This window comes from Megascapheus bottae, chromosome 10 (assembly GCF_031878675.1).
Source record: "Megascapheus bottae isolate mThoBot1 chromosome 10, mThoBot2.hap1, whole genome shotgun sequence".
NCBI classification, from domain to species: Eukaryota; Metazoa; Chordata; class Mammalia; order Rodentia; family Geomyidae; genus Megascapheus; species Megascapheus bottae.
In genome coordinates, this window is record NC_143518.1 from 847,152 (window position 1) to 864,042 (window position 16,891).

Here is a 16,891-nt window from a genome sequence, read left to right on the forward strand (position 1 = left end):
TTACAGGTGTGAACCACTAGCTTGCTCAATTTTTTTTAAATGAATGTTTGTTGATCCGTAAATAGTTTGTTAGTTTAGAATGTAGTTAAATCTGAGCTCTTACTTAAGATTTGTTCCCGAATTCTCTACTCAGTTCAATTACAGAGTCCTATGGCACTGCACATGTTTCTATACAGCCCAGCAGCACTCAGACCAGCTCTGCACTTAATCCTCTGTAGTGCCTATGAAAGTTTGATATAATATGATATGTGACATGACAACTAAAACAGCATCCTCCTGGAGAAAGAGTTAATTGGAATGTTTAATAATTTTTAACTTGCATCTGAAATTAGCAATAATATTTGAGTAAAACAATATGATGACAGGTTTTGATTGTCATGTGAGATTTCTCTAGGTATGCATGAAAAATCAGTTAAGAATTGAGATATGAAAGAAATGAGATAGCTCAAAATCATATTCACATATGAACTATATAGAACTTAGTCCATATACATATTTAGTAAAGTATTACTAAATATTTACATATATTATAATACAATATATTACATGTAAGTATTTATTTTTCCCTATCTTTGTATCTTTATTTTTTCCATATACTTTTATTGTAATTAAAAGAAGGGTTACGTTATATTCACCAGATAGAAGGTACATTACTTCACAAATATTGATACTCTTTCTCATGTCTTGGTCCACATTTCCCTCCTCCCACCCCTGCCCCTCATCTTGTTTTCCACCTTCCTTATACTATTTCAAATAACCAAATAAGCATATATAAAATATATCAGTTAACAAGGTGAAATGCTGTAACAATATGAGATAACCAAGGGCCAGCAAAAGAGATGAGAGATAACATAGTACATTAAGGACAACAATCATTCGTTACATGGCTTTTGTTTCTATATCCTGGAGGTCCTTTCATTTAGCATCATACTATATGGACTTATGTATCTAGGTTTTGTTCTATTGCTAATCTCTGCTAGGAGAGCCCAAGGTTTCTAGTGATTATGACAAATGAGGGAAACCATTGAGGCTATGTTCCTTTGAGTGTGGCTTACTTCACTTAATATGACTTTTTCTAAGTCTTTCCATTTCCTTACAAATGGGTCAATGCCATTCTTTCTGACAGCAGCTTGTTGATCCACTCATCAACTGAGGGGCATCTGGGCTGGTTACATATCATTGCTCTGGTAAGTAGTGCTGCAATGAACATTGCTGTGCTAGTGGATTTAGTATGTCCTTGTTTCTGGACAACTGGGTAAATGCCAAGTACTGGAATTGCTAGGTCATAGGGGAGCTCTATGTCTTTTGAGGAAGCCACACTGTTTTATATAGTGGTTGAATGAGTTTGCACTCCACCAACAGTGTAGCTGTGATCCCTTCTGGCCATATCCCTGCCAGAATCTGTTATTATATTTCTTGATCATGGCCATTCTAACTGGAGTGAGGTGGAATCTTGGATTTGTTTTGATTTGCATTTCTTTTATGGCCAGAGATGTTGAGCATTTCTTCATGCATCTATAGGCCATTTTTATTTCTTCTTCAGAGAAGAGTCTAAGTCTTTGGCCCATCTTTTAATGGGATGGTTGTTTCTTTGGAGATTAGTTTTGGAGTGATTCAATTTTTTGAGCTGTTGATATATTTTAGATATAAGGCCTTTGTCTGTTGTATGGTTAGTGAAGGTCTTCTCCCACTCTGTAGGCTTTCTAGTTAGTTTGCTAGCTATGTCCTTCGTCATTATCTGAAAAATAAAGTAAAACAATTGCAAAGGCAAAACTCAAGTCCTTCAGCACCTGCCTTCAGCAAATGCAAAGTTCACCATCTGCTTTGTTAAGTGGCAACTCCTTATTACAATGACTTAAAATCATAATAAAAAGAAAAATATTCTTCCATGAACAAATTTTAAAGTTTGTATAAAAAATCAATACAGCCTAAATAGTTTTTAAACTATACCTAGAAAAAAGCCCACTTGTGTTTACAGTTTTAATCTAAAAGTAACTTATTTTCCTTTTTAAAAATTAAATTCAGGGGCCAGGAGTTTGGCCTAGTGGTAGAGTGCTTGCCCAGCATGCACGAAGACCGGGTTCAACTCCTTGGTACCACATACATAGAAAAAAGCTGAAAGTGGTGCTGAGGCTAAAGTGGTAGAGCTCCAGGCTTGAAAAAGTCCAAGGACAGTGCTCAGGTAGAGAGCTCAAGCCCAGGACTGGCAAAAACAAAACAAAACAAACAAAAAAAAACCATTCAGACTGATAAAGCAATATCACATCAACTCCTAGTTTTGGCCTTTAATCTGATAAACTTTTACTAACTGCATGTTCAACTCATGGACTTCATTTGGTCACTTTGTAAGATTATGTTAATATCTCACTTGTGTCTGCTATATTTTACAAGAAAAATCTCTTGTAATGGGCTATGTGTCTGGATACATATAGAAAATATGTGTTGCCACCTTAATTAAACAGCTTGAGATCTGGACTACACAATCTTGGTCCAATATTTGAAAAATATTTTGACATTTGTCTCATGAAGCATCATATTTTCTGTACTTGTAATTTTCACTTCTTCTTTGGTGTTACTTTCACTATTTCCATTTCTTCTAGATTCTCAAATTTGTTGGGGTAAAGGTTTTGAGAAGTATTCCCTCATGATACTCTGGATCTTGGTAATTTCTGTCGTGATATTACCATTTTCATCTGCGATTTTGTTTATTTCGATATGCTCTCTTCTTTTTTTGGTAAGATTCGCTAAGGGTTTGTCAATTTTGTTAATTCTTTCAAAGAACCAACTCCTTGTTTTGTTGATTCTTTCTATAGTTTTTTTGGATTCCAAATCATTTAATTCTGCTTTGATTTTAATTATTTGCTTCGTTCTACTGGGATTAGGGTTTGTTTTTGGCTGTTTTTCCAGGAGTTTAAGATGACACAGTAACTTGTTGGTTTGCAATTTTTCCAACTTGTTGTTGTAGGCACCCAGAGCTATAAATTTTCCTCTGAGTATTGCCTTTGCTGTGTCCCAAAGGAGATGGTATTTTGTATGCTCCTTTTTGTTAAATTTCATAAACTGTTGGATTTCTGTTCTGATCTCTTCGATGACCCATTGGTGATTCAACAATGTGTTGTTCAATCTCATGAGTTACAGGGTTTTCGTTGGTGGACATGTGTGTTCAGTTCCAATTTGATGCCTTTGTGGTCTGAGAGTGTGCATGGAATAATTTCAGTGTTTCTGAATCTGTCCAGGTTTGTTTTATGGCCTAAGATGTGGTCTATTTTGGAAAATGTTCCATGTGCTGCTAAGAAAAACGTATATTGTGTTGTTGCTGGGTGGAATATTCTGCAGATGTCTGTTAGATCTAGTTGGTCTATATAGTTGTTCAATTCTAAGGTTTCTCTGTTGAGTTTTTGCCTTGTTGATCTGTCCACAGGTGAAAGTGGTGTGCTAAAGTCACCAACAATCACTGTGTTTTGATCTATGTATGGTTTCAGTGAATGTAATGTTTGCTTGATGAAATTCCAAACTCCGGGATTGGGTGTGTAGATATTTAGGATCGTTATGTCTTCCTGGAGGAAAGATCCCTTTAGTAGTATGTAGTAACCTTCTTTGTCTTTTCTCACTAATTTTAGTTTAACATCCATTTTATCTGATATGAGGATGGCAACTCCAGCCTGTTTATGGGGGCCGTTAGCTTGACAGAGTTTATTCCAACCTCTCACTTTCAAAAGATGATTGTTTTTTTGGGTAAGATGTGTCTCTTGAAGACAGAAGACGATGGCTCTTGCTTTTTGATTCAACTAGACAGCCTATGCCGTTTAATTGGAGAGTTAAGTCCATTGATATTGAGAGTTAGGATTGAGAGATATTTATTAGTTCCTACCATTTTTAAAAGCTTTCATTAGGGCCTGTGTCTTGACAGTTCTTGTACTACTTAGATGGTATTATGTTTAGGTGCCATTTCTTTCTCTGTATTGCATTTATGTTGGTTTTCTATGTGTAGAATGTCTTTGAGAATTTTTTGTAATGTTGGTTTGGTTGGAACATAATGTTGCAGCTTTTCCCTGGAATGGAATGGAATTTTTTTGTTCCCTCAGTTATGAATGAGAGCTTAGCTGGATACAGTATTCTTGGTTGGTAGTTATTTGAGGGCATGACATATATGCTTCCAGTCACTTCTTGCTTGCATGGTCTCTGCTGAGAAATCTGGGGTTATTCTGATTGGTTTGCCTTTATAGGTGATTGATCCCTTATCCCTGGGTGCCTTTGGGAAACTTTCTTTGGTCTCGATTGATCCAGTTCAGATTATAATGTGGCGGTGGGATGTTCTTTTCTGGTCAGGTCTGTTTGGGGTTCTAAAAGCTTCTGGATGGGCCTGCCCTTCTGGGTATTTGGGAAATTCTCTGAGATGATTCCCTGGAGTTTATTTCCAATACCATTGACCTCTCCTCCAGACACTCCTCAATACCAATTAGCCTTAAATTAGGCTTCCTAATTGTATCTTGGACCTCCTGAAGCACTATCTCATATTTCCTAGATTTGGATTGGCTCATTTTCTGTTCTTTCTCTATAACTAAATTCTCTTCAGCCCCAGAAATTCTCTCTACTGTATTGTCTAACTTGCTATCACAGGTATCTACTTTATTCTTCATCTCCCTTGCTTCTAATTGCTCATTTTTGATGCCTTGCATCTCTTGTTTTAGATAATGTATGGATTTCTTTAGCTCCTTTATTTCCTTTTGAGTGGTTAGCTCAGTAGCTTTATTTTCTTTGGACCTTTGAATTCATCCATTTTTCTTTGAAAAACCTTTATTATGGCCTCCTTTATGGCTTCTCCTTTTTCACTTATCACCTTGTTTATGGTTTCCTCTTGTTTAGCTATGGCTTCCTCCCTTATCTCTTTCTTTATATTTTCACATTTTTCATTAGTGATGTTTATCAATTCCATTTGTATAGCACTTGGAAGACTCTCCTTTAGGTTTGCCAGTGACTGTTCCATTGTCTGTTTATATTGGGTGGGGGATGTTATTCCTTGATTTGACATTTTTCTTGAGTTTCTTGTTCTGCCCATATGAAAATGGGAGCAAGATTAATACTAAATACGATTATAGTTTTTCAGATATAACCTACCTAGACCTCTTTAGCTGGCAGACAGTAGGTGTTCACCATTTTTGATTGGTATTATCACTGTTTCTTTTTGTACACTTACAGACCAATCTAATACAACCACTGATAACCGATTTATGACTAAAACAGTAAGCCTCTCAATCCAATCTCTATTGTATTTAAACCCTCTGGATCCTAGAGTATAATTGAACACCTAGATATACAGTATTGCTCCACAGCCATCAAGTGTAGATCCATGCATTATAAGGGTTGAAAGATGAACAGAGGACCAGAGATAGAAAAATAGTGTGAGAGAGAACAGCGGAGGTACAAGAGGAGTGACATAGGAGTGTAAGATTATTATAGTAATGAAGAAAAGGTATAGCGTAAGGATAACTGACCTAAGTTGATAAGCAGGTAGCGTATTTGAGTACAAAGTTTGGAAAGTATTAGATAAAACTTATGAATGTAAGAAGGGTAATAAGAAGAATATACCGAGAAAAGAGGGAGGTAGATATAGATTTCAATGATGAAAAATTTTAAAAAGAAAGTAAGACAGAAACAAGCACAAAAAAAACCAAAAAAAACCATACAGAACGAAAAACAGAGAAACAAAAAATAAAAACATAAAAGCAAAAACAACAAAAAAATCAAAGAAAAGAGAAAAAGGTGGGGGAAGATTCCTCACTATTGTGAGGAAGGGTCTGGGGTTTGGGAGTTTCCAGGGGCTGTCAGCAGGACAGGCTCTGTTCCCAGGGGTGGGGCCCAGCTGAAGAGGTGGTCTCCAGGGACCGGAGCCTTGCCTTTCTGATTCTCAGAAGGCGAGCTTGGCTTCTGGTCTGCCCTTCGGTTCCCTGCTGTGTTTCCACCGCTTTTTCAGAGAGTCTGTGACTGTGGGGGCCCCTCAGTGCTGTCTTGCTCAGGATTCCCAGCTGGAGGATGCCCAGCTGAAGATTTGAGGGGGACAGATGCTGGCTCCTATTACCCTGCACACCCCACCCACTGTTGTAAGTCAGAGTATCAGCGCCCTCCACTCTCCAGACCCAGTGGCCTGGGAGAGGAACCTGTTGGGCAGGTGGGATCTGGGACACCTCGGCCTCCCCTGGTGGGGTGCTGGATCTTAGCGTCTGCCCGCCTTTAGGACTCCAGTCAGAGGCCTGGGAGAGGAGCCTGTTGCGTGGGTGGGGTTGGGACACCTCCGCCTCCCTTGGTGGGGTGCTGGTCTTAGTGCCCCCCACCTGTCAGTCTCCAGTGAATGGCTTGGGGGAGGGGGCTGTTGAGGGGACAGGATTCAAAATTCCTTGCCCCCCTGCTCCTGCCAGTCTTTCTCGGGCGGGGTGGAGGAGTCTGAGTTAAGTTCTATTGCTTGGCACCAGCTCTGCTTTCCCAATGGGTTTGGGGACCAGCTGTGCTACTCATGCCTCTGCCTTTGGCTGTGGGTGCTCCACGGTGTTGGGGAGTCTTTTACTACCCTCTGATCTCCGCTGTTGCTTGTGGTCTGTGTCTGGGTTCCGCTGCTTGCTGTTCTGGTCTGTACTGGTTCCTGAGTCTGCTTCTGTTGCCTGCTGGCCGGGTCCTATTCTAGCTTCTCCGGGTCGCGGCTGCCTGGCCCAGCGCCCTCCACCTGTGGTCACTTTTCCCAGCTCACAGCCAGTAGCAAGGGGTGGTGAAGGGGTCCTCGCATTCTGAATTCTTTGAGAAAGTTGGATGTAAGCTTTGTCTGGATTTCTTTTCTGGTTTGAGTCCTTCTCCATTGTTTTTTTGAATTTGTTGTTGTGGATTTCTTAAGGTAATTGACTTGTGGGACTCCCTGGTTCTCTTTTTTTGTGAGAGAGAGCTAGGCAGCATCCCTATTGTCTCCTCGCCATCTCCTGACTAACATTTCTTGAATGGCATTTCACATAGCACTTTATGCCAGCTTCACAGACTCTTTCTCACTCACTGTGTAGTAAATCCTGAGTACCAGAAGGTCAGCTGAGCAGAGAGCCAGGGGCCTCCATAGATACTAAAAGTTCCATCTTTTAAAAGGGAAAAGGAAGTTCAGGTCCAGAAATGTATTTGCAATCCCAGCTCCAGTGTCAAATGTACTTTCATCTCAATGTGTGTGGCAACTGTCATGGAATAAGTTCCCATGATTTTTAGATATATTTCCAGAGATGAATCTTATGATGCCACTTCTGAAGGTTTTCCTGGGGCTTGAACTCAGAGTCTGAGCACTATCCTTGAGCTTTCTTAAAGCTGGAGCCCTACCACTTCAGCCAGTTTTTTGTTTTTTTTTTACATATGTGGTACCGAGGGATTGAACCTGGATCTTTGGCATGCTATGCAAGCATTTACCTCTAGGCCAAACTCCCAGCTATGTTCTAAAGTTTTTGGACTAGAAGCTTTCGATGAAATAGAACTGGGTGGTAGGAAGAAAGTAAGTCCAGAAAAATCAGGCTGAATTATATGAATGAATATTTGTTAATTACTTAATTGTTATATTAGAATCCATTTATTTTGGCATGAGATTGGAGGTTTATTTTTCTAAGTATTTATAACATATAACTATGTTTTTGTTAATTAATCTTATTGATTATATTGATTAGAGATAATATGTATTATAATTGTGTTTAATTAAGATAGAGGAAATGACAACTTACCTAAGAATCTCCTTACATCAATCCCTGTCACAATAAAATTAATAAAATTATAAGTATGGTTTTCAGAAATCATCTAAAATTCTCATTAACAACCAAGACCATAATACCTCGTGAAACATCATGGCCAAGTCAAAAGAAGATCTTAACACCTTGTTTACCAACTAGAGGTGTGGTGAGGTGTAGGGCCAGAGAAATGTAATCTTAACAACAAGCAAGCAAATTTACAATACTGAGTAGAAACAGGAAATTATGGAGTAGGTAAATAACTCATAAGATGTTAAATCCATAATTGTTATTATTGGCTCTCAGTCAGATCTAGCTTAATGACATAACAACTGTGCACTAGGGCCATGTTCAATGGTCTCCATGCTTGACTTAATCACAGTCATAGTATTCTTAACAATTTAAGTGGAATTTCTTTATACTATATTCATGCTATGGATAGAGCTATGTGTAACATTCTGTCAGTCTTTTTCATCTGATACTCTCTGCATTTATACTTTGCATTGTATACCATTTACATGCAGAATAGTCCTGATTTCTATGAAACTGCTGATATTTGATCTCACTAGGATGAAAGAAAAAGTAAAATGAGGCCCTGGCCAACTTATACCATATATGAAATCTATTGGGAGCTTTTTAAAAAATGCTGTTGTCAAGGGCTGGGAATGTAGGTTAGTGGTAGAGTACTGCCCAGCATGCACAAAACCCTGGGATTGATTCCTCAGTAAACATAAGCATAAAAAGTGAGAAGTGGCATTGTGCTCAATTGTTAGAGTGAACAAAAGAATCTCAGAGACAGTGCTGAGGCCCTGAGTTAGATCTCTAGCACTGGTACAAAGAAAAAAAATGCTATTCTTAGGTCATAATCCAGATCGATTCAGAAGAAATCTTTGGAAGAGGTGGAGATCAGACTAGTGAAGGCATTGGTAATTTAATGGCTGTGCAGTTAATTACAATATGTAACCAAAAATAACTCCTGAAAAGAGCTGGAAATTCCACAATTGGAATAATAGGGAAATGCACATGAAGTTCTATAAGAACCCAAACTCACCTATGAATTGTCAGATTCTCAACTTCTACCTCTCCCTGATTGATCTGGACGGGTTGCTTATAGAAAATGTTAAAAAGAGGGAATAATGAATGGGATGATTCTTTGTGTTAAAGCTCTCCACTGAACATAACTCATCAATGTGAAGAAAGAACCCTGGCAGAGGAGATTCAGATTCTGAGTGGAGGGAGTAGCCTCTGCATAAGACAGAAGATGGCCAGAGCTGATACCCATTGTCAAAGCTATCAAACTCAGCACATGGAAAAATATGCATTCAAGAACAGAATAGAGTCAAATGCTGTGTATTGAGTGAAAGTTAGGAACAGCCTTTTAGGTGTTTCCTGATTTCTTATTTCTGACATTTATAAATTAATTCAATTAATATTTGCTTCCTCAGGACCTGGGAGTGTGGCTTAGTGCTAGAGTGCTTCATACTTACCTAGCAGGCATGAAGGCCTTGGTTCAATTTCTCAGTACCACATACAAAGAAAATGCCAGAAGTGGTGCTGTAGCTCAAGCGGTAGAATGCTAGCTTTTGAGAAAGCTCAAAGACAATGTGCAGGCCCTGAGTTCAAGCCACAGGACAGGCAAAGAAAAAATTTAATGCTTCCCTAAAGCAGAAAAAGAAATGTACAGCTCAGGACTGCCAATAGTAAGTTAAAATAAGGTTATGTTTAAAACATCCAGCTGAGGTAGGATACGAACAGTAGTACAACATCACAAGATACAGTATGGTCCCATAGAAAATGAATGCCTTAAGCAATGACCCAGTTCTACCTTCCAGACTTCACAGGCAACTACTTGCATATTGGTCTCTTGACAGAAATTTACATTACTAGGATAATAAGGCCAAGGTCCTAAAAAAAAGTAGTTCAAAGAATTCTACCAAAGGTATTTTAGCAAATCACTGTTAAGACAAAGATAATAATAAAAGGGACAACCTTTACTAATACATTTAGAACAAAATACTGTGTATGTGAATAATTTAGAAGACCACATAGAAGAAATAATATTGAATAATAATAGAAACATAAACAAAACCAAGACATCAAAATTTCTATCTTCAAACATTGCACTTGAGTAATAATATAGCTAATTTAAAATTCAAAAATAAGTTGAATTTCATCATGAATAAGTCTAAATAACAAATCTTTTAGCAAAGAAGAGCAAAGAGGCATCCCATTTTGAAAAAGATATATGATCAGATATTTTTATAGGAGCACAAACTTATGTAATATTAAGAATAATCATAAAATGTACAATATTGTATTTCTAAATTTATTAATGTTTTTTTCCAAAAATAGTGCAGAAACATTTAAAAAGAAAACTATCCATTCTGAATTTTTAGAACAGATGAATAAAAATAAGCCAAATACTATTTGCTTAATGAAACAAAATGTGTAGTTTGATTTAAAAGCCAACAAACTACATAATGAAAAGTAGACATTTCCTGACTAAGCAGAAATAAGACAGGGAAGGAACAGTAAGCAGTCATTCAATGATGTATGATAGTGTGAGGAACCAGGCTAAATGAAGTTTCAAAAATAGCTTTCTTCTGATGGTTTTGTAATAGCTTTGCAAAAGAAAGGGTTATGACAGATGTAAAACTGACTGACAGAAAAGATGTGGCTGTGAAGGAAAAAACCATCATTGGCCCATTCTTGTGTGATCTCTTCCTTTCATTCGTAGGAACAATATTTGAACAAGGGTTATGCCTACTTCAACGACTGACAGAAAATATATAGCTCCTTCTCATCTGCATCAGTGGAGATGCTGTTTGATCAAGAACTATGGCTTCACAGTTCTTCTTAGTGATGCCAGTCACAGTTGTTGTATTCTGTATTCACATAGATGTTGTATTATTGATAAAAAAATGATACTTGTACTTGTGTAAACTTTGCTTACACAAAGAAGCTTGCTACAAAGAATTCTGGTCTCCATATGATCTCAACTTGTTGGTCACAGAGATGAGGACAATGACATTAGTGGAAGGAAGGGCTGAGTATATTAGCATACATCTACAATTTTAGCAATGTGAGAGGCTTAGGTAGGGAGATTATAGTCTAAGGTCAGCCTGGAAAAAATTTGATCCTATCCAGGTGAAATATGAACTTTAATAGCAAATGAATGGATGAAGATTTAATAAAACCTCATCATAAAAACACATTTATTTGCTCTGATTACTTAAAGGTTGAATTATGAACAATTAGCTTAAATTTAACACCAGCATGGTGAAGATAAAGGCTAATTTAGAAAAACCAATTATCAAATAATTTTTCCAAAAGTGTTCACAATAGAGATTTATTTCTTGGAGGAAATGATAGTTGGAAATTTAGAACAAAAATGAAAGCTTGCAAGAAATGTTTAAAATGATCTTTCTCAGGTTCAGTGGTATTTTAATTCATTGTGAACATTCTAAAATATTTTACATAAATAAAAAATCACAGCCCTACCTAATCGTAACTAAAATGAAAAGGACTTGATAAATGATTCAGATGATATAATAATTGTCTAGCAACCTCAAGACCCTAAGTTCAAACCCCAACATCATAGAGGTGGGAGAAAAAGAGCAAGAGCAAGAAAGCGAAAGAGAGAGAGAGAGGGGAGAAAGAGAAAGAGAGATAGAGAGAAAGAGAGAGAGAGAGAGAGAGAGAGAGAGAGAGAGAGAGAGAGAGAGAGAGAGAGAGAAAGAGAGAATTTAGAGATAGCAATTGTATAGCAGAACTTCTTAGCATGGCTCAAGTGACCGAACATCAGCCATGAGCAAGTAAACCCTAAGTTCAAACCAAAATAACCTTGCTGAACATTATTTTTTGTACTATGCAAATTCCCGTAAAGTTAGCAAAATGTAATCTGACACAATTAAATGTTGATATCTATTCATCATGGTACAAAAACATGGTTTTATCACCACAGGGAGTAAAAGATGTCTTTGCCAGAAAAAATGGATTAAATTGTTTCTATCTAATTTGTTGCAATATCATTTTTAAGTGCATTTTCAACAAAGAACACAGAAGTATATTTTTCAAAATAGTAAAATGATAATTTTCAAGTATAAAATAGTAAGTCTTTCCTAAGATTCTGAAAGGCATAGGAGAATTGCAAATTGGGGATACTGAAAAAATTTCATTATTACAATAAGCAGAAGATGATATTAAGAAAAGAAATGCTAACACTAACTTTGCTATATCAAATGACTCCATTTACTTTTACCAGATTTTCAGTGCTAAGATCTGACCATCTTGATTTAAATTTAATTTGTAAATGTTTTATCCATATTTCATAAGGAAACACTCATGTAGTCAAAGTATATTCAGATATTTATCACTAATTCACTACCTTTTAACACTGTCATCATGTAAAGATTGAACCTGAGGCTTAACCTATTTTCTCACACTGCAGAAAATGTCAGGATTGGGTTTTGAACTTGTTCTTCAAGACCTATGATATTACATTTTCTTTTCATTAGTAAATGTAATGGGATTTTTGGGAAACTCACTTCTCTCTTTTCAAGCTCATTCAGCACAGAGCTATGGTGGATCCACGAGTTTTCTGGAGGACAGATGTCACTCTGTCTCACAAATCTCTTCCTTATTCTGTTCCTAGGCTTTATTTCTTCCTTCTTCCTATTTCTTTTACTGTTTCTCTTCCCTATACTCTGCCTCACACTTTTTCCTTTTGTCACAGATTGGCTGAAAGAGATCTACCATCCTAGCTTCTTCCGAAGAGATAAAATCAGGCAAGAAGTTTTAGTCAAGGTCTTTGACCTCTATAAATGTCAGTCAGTCAAAAAGAGAATGCAAGGCAGGTCAGTTCAGGTTTCTTTCACTTTACTTTCATAAGGAACATCTTTCCATAGTTACTAGTCGTAAATAAGAGCATTGTCTGAAACTTTCCTTACCTCTTCCTCTTCACTAATCATGGATCAGTGGTAACTCTAGTGCGAAAAGAAAGGAAATGATCTTGCATAGTCTATGCAACCATCTTCTGGGGTGAGCAGCAGAGTTTCTTTCCCTAATGCAAGTAAACTATTTACAGCCAATGGAAACCTCAGCACATTTTTGTACTGCCTAAATTTATTAATCTTTATATTTATAATCTCAAGATATGCTTAGTCAATAATAAGAATTGTTACTCAGAAACCACTCTTATTGGCTCTAGGAATTCACCAGATATAAAGATAGCCCATAAGCTACGTATGGGTGGGTCATACCCATATTTTTAACTACTTGGGAGGAGGGTACTGGAGAATCAAAAGTGAAACGTGAAGTCCCAATTCAGACAGTAAAGCCAAGGAGACTCCATCTCCAATTAACTAGCAAAAAAAAAATCCAGCAAGTTCTAAAACACCAGAGGAACAAGAAAGTTGATTTGAGTGAGCCATAAAGTCCCCAGTTTCAACCACAATACAAGCAAAAAGGAAATAACCCAAAGACCTAGCCCTCACAGGAATTTTTTCCTCCTAGTAATTCAGAAGCAATTCTCTCCATAATTTTACTCATAATTTATCTATAATTATGCTATTCACTAAAAAAGTTCATGTCATAGATTGATTTCCCCTTAAAATCGAATATTTTTAAATAACCTAGAAATCTGTTTCACGATTACTCTTATTCTTCCTCCCTCCCTCCCTCTCTGAGAACTTGTGGCAGGGTTTGTGACACTGTTATGAGAACAACTCACTACAGATCATGAGCTATGATCATATCCATAGGCCTCGTCTAGGTGACATCAAACTCAGGAGAATGGGTCAGTGGTGTTATTAAATGAGTTTCTACCTTTGATTTACTTTGTGCCAGTCCCAGGACTTGAGTTCAGGGCTTCGGCAGGGCCCTTGGGCTTTTTTGCCTCAAGGTTAGCATTCTATTTTGGCTCAAAATTAGCTAAACCTCAGCTTTTCTTTGTTGGTTAACTGGAGATATCAGTCTCACTGAGTTTACTCTTCAAGCTGGCTTTGAATTGCTATACTAAAATCTTAGCCTCCTGATTAGTTAGGATTACCAGAGTGAGCTACCTGTGCCTGGCCTGATTATTCTTGGTTAATATTTGCATAATTATAAGCTAGTTAGTTTTTGTATGCATTCCATGTTGGATTAATACAGAGGAAAATAACTATTTAACAGAACTATTCTATCCCCTTAAATAATTAGGAAACTGTTTGTGACCTAGTGGATCATGCCTGCAATGCCAATACTCAGGAGGCAGAAACAGAAGTAGTACAGTTCAAAGCCACTTAGGTTAGGGAGGCCCAGTCTCAAAACAAAGTAAAGCAAAGAGCTGTGGATGTGGTTCATGTAGTAGAATGTTTACTTTAAATGTATGGAACCCTTATTCAAACCCCAATACCATTCCAGAATCATACCTTTTTCCTTTCAATACTCTACATATGCTATCATTTCCAAGCAATAGATAGACCTTTATACAGGCAGATGGCCAGCTTCAAGTTCAGCACTTATAAATGACACACTTCTAATGAGTCTGAAGAATTCCCCTTCATCCTTTGGGCTCACAAAGTATCTGGGGAAAAAGAAGATAGAAGGAGTGACATTAATCAAGATGCATTGTAATCATAAATTAACATGTTGAATTGAAAACCCTTTGTACAACCACTTAAAGTATGAATATAATTTATCTTTCTCTCTTTCCTTCAATTACCTTATTTAAGCCTATACTCCAACTGTTAAATTTTAAGTTTTGTCCATGTTCTGATTTTGTTTACTGTTATTTTCACAGCTCTAAGTTCTCCATATTTATTTCTTCATATGACTGTTGCCTTGAATATTTGGGGAAAGGCATTTATATTAAATCTAGTTTATGGCACGAAACATTTTGTGTAATTGTTCTTATGTTCTTTTGGTAATACTTAATTTAAAATCAGACTTTAGCTTTGTTCCATTTTGCTTTATTTTACTCATTATGTTGAAATCTCCATTGCTTCATATTTTTATGCTTTTACTAAATTTTGGAGCTCTATGGTCATACCATTATATTTTCTCTTTTATTTATATCACGGCCATGAGGCTTTAAAAGAAATCTTACTTACTTTTAATTGTAAAGGTGATGTACAGAGGGTTACAGTTGTTCAATTCCAACATATTTCTAGTGACTATCACTTTTGCATTGACTTACTCTTTGCCCCCCTGTTTCTGTATTTCTCCTTCCCTTCTGTAAATCAGATAAATGTGCATACAAGAAAAAGGGTACAAAAATCAAAATCAGTAACAGGACATAAACCTAGCTATTGAACTATTGTAATTTTCTGCTAAGAATATCATAGATATATGATATTTAGTTATTACAAATGAGGGGAACCAGGCAACATATGCTTCTTTGGTTCTGGCTTGCTTTGCTTAATAAGATTTTTTTTCCATGTTTTTCCATTCCCTTATGATGGGGGCAATGTCATTCTTTCTGATGGAAGCACAGGACTCCATTGTGTAGATATACCACAGGTTTTTAATCCTTCATCTAAGTTAACCCTCATCTTGGTTATGGTAAATAATTCTGCAATGGTATATTTGTGCTGGCAGCATTAGTGTGGCCTTTTTTGTGGTCATTTGGGTAAATACCCAAAAGTGAAGTTGGATCACAGGGGAGCTCTACATTTAGTTCTGTGAGGAACCTCCATATTGCTCCACAGAATGAACTAATTATATTTTCACTAACAATACAGTAATATTCTCTTTTGTCCACAACCAGCATCTGTTCTTATTTTTATTGATAATGGCCATTCTAACTGGGGTCAGGTGGAATCTCAATGTCCATTTTGATTTGCATTTCTTTCATGTCCAGAAATGTTACCATTTCTTCATGTGTCTATGGGTTATTTTATTTCTTCTTCAGGGAATTCTCTCCTTAAGTCTTTTACACTCTTATTAATAGGGTTTTTTTGAGGATTTGTTTTTTGGGGGATTAATTTTTTGATCTATAAGTATATTTTAGATATGAAACTCATGTCAGTTAATAAAGATACTCTCCCATTCCACGGGCTTTTGATTTATCCTGCTATGTCCTTTAGCATGCAGAGACTCTGCAGCTTAATGCAGTCATGCTTACCCAGGCTTTCTTTGATTTATTGTGTTTCTATATCTTTATTTAGGAAGTTTCAGGCTATGTCATGGAGCCCCTATTCCTTCATGTAATCACTAAATTTTACTCAGGATGAATTCTGATACCCTTTGAAGTTATTTTTGAGTGCTACAGTGAATAAAGGAGCCCTCTCCCCATAATTCTTCACCCCCAAAATGTTGACCTACTAATTCCTGGAGCCTGGGGGGAAAAAATCCTCTTTTGCATGACCAAAGAGACTGCACAGAGGAGTGATTCAAGAAATTTTAGGTTTATTTTGTGTGACTATTGTTCTTAATGTACTATGTTATTTCTCTTCTCTTTTGTTACCCTTTGGTTAATCTCATATTGTTACTGTGTCTGACTTTGTTACCTGGTATATTGTATATACATTTATTTATTTGAAATAGGGAAGGGAAGGGGGAAAACAAGATGATTAGGAAGGGATAGGGAGAGGGAAGGGGTATCAATGTGTGAGAAGTAATGCATCTACTATCTGGTGAATGTAACTGTAACCCCTGTATACATTACAATAAAAAAATTAAAAAGAAATTTTGGTGGAAAGAGGGCATGGTCTTATTGTTATGTGGGTGTGGCCAATGAAATCCTATTGGTCTTTATGAAAGGTAGGCTGGGATGAGGTACATCCCAGCAGATGTGGCAGGCATGTATTTTCAGTATTAAACTATGAACAAGGATTAAAGGTACTTTCTGAAACCAGCAAATGAAAAGATTCTTCTGCAGAGCTTCCTAATTAAATCAGCTCTGCCCACATCTTAATATTAGGCCTAAAGCCAATATTAGTCTCTAGAACTGCACTAAATTTCACTGTATGCTGTTACCTTCTGTTAGCTTTGTATAGAAACAACAGAAACTAATTCAATATGGCCAGCTCTCTCCTTATATATACCAATATACCTCTCAACTATGTGTCTACATAAATGCTTCTAATAAACTCTAATATGTTATTTTCTGTGGAACAAACACAATTGAAAGCCTAACTTTCTGGGGAACAAGTCATTATTGGACATAGTAG

At 36.8% G+C, this 16,891-nt stretch overlaps 1 long non-coding RNA gene across 2 annotated transcripts in view; it reads right to left on the minus strand.

The window, feature by feature from the left end:
* LOC150057308 (uncharacterized) overlaps positions 1-16,891 on the minus strand; it is a 98,354-nt gene that overhangs the window by 80,987 nt on the left and 476 nt on the right. Inside the window, exons 2-3 of one of the 2 annotated variants that reach the window (XR_016536757.1) lie at positions 14,831-14,952; positions 14,150-14,304 (exon numbers count right to left, since the gene is read on the minus strand). This is a non-coding gene — a long non-coding RNA (uncharacterized LOC150057308). The remainder of the gene's footprint in view (positions 1-14,149; positions 14,305-14,830; positions 14,953-16,891) is intronic. The other variant, XR_016536756.1, reaches the window with a different exon arrangement.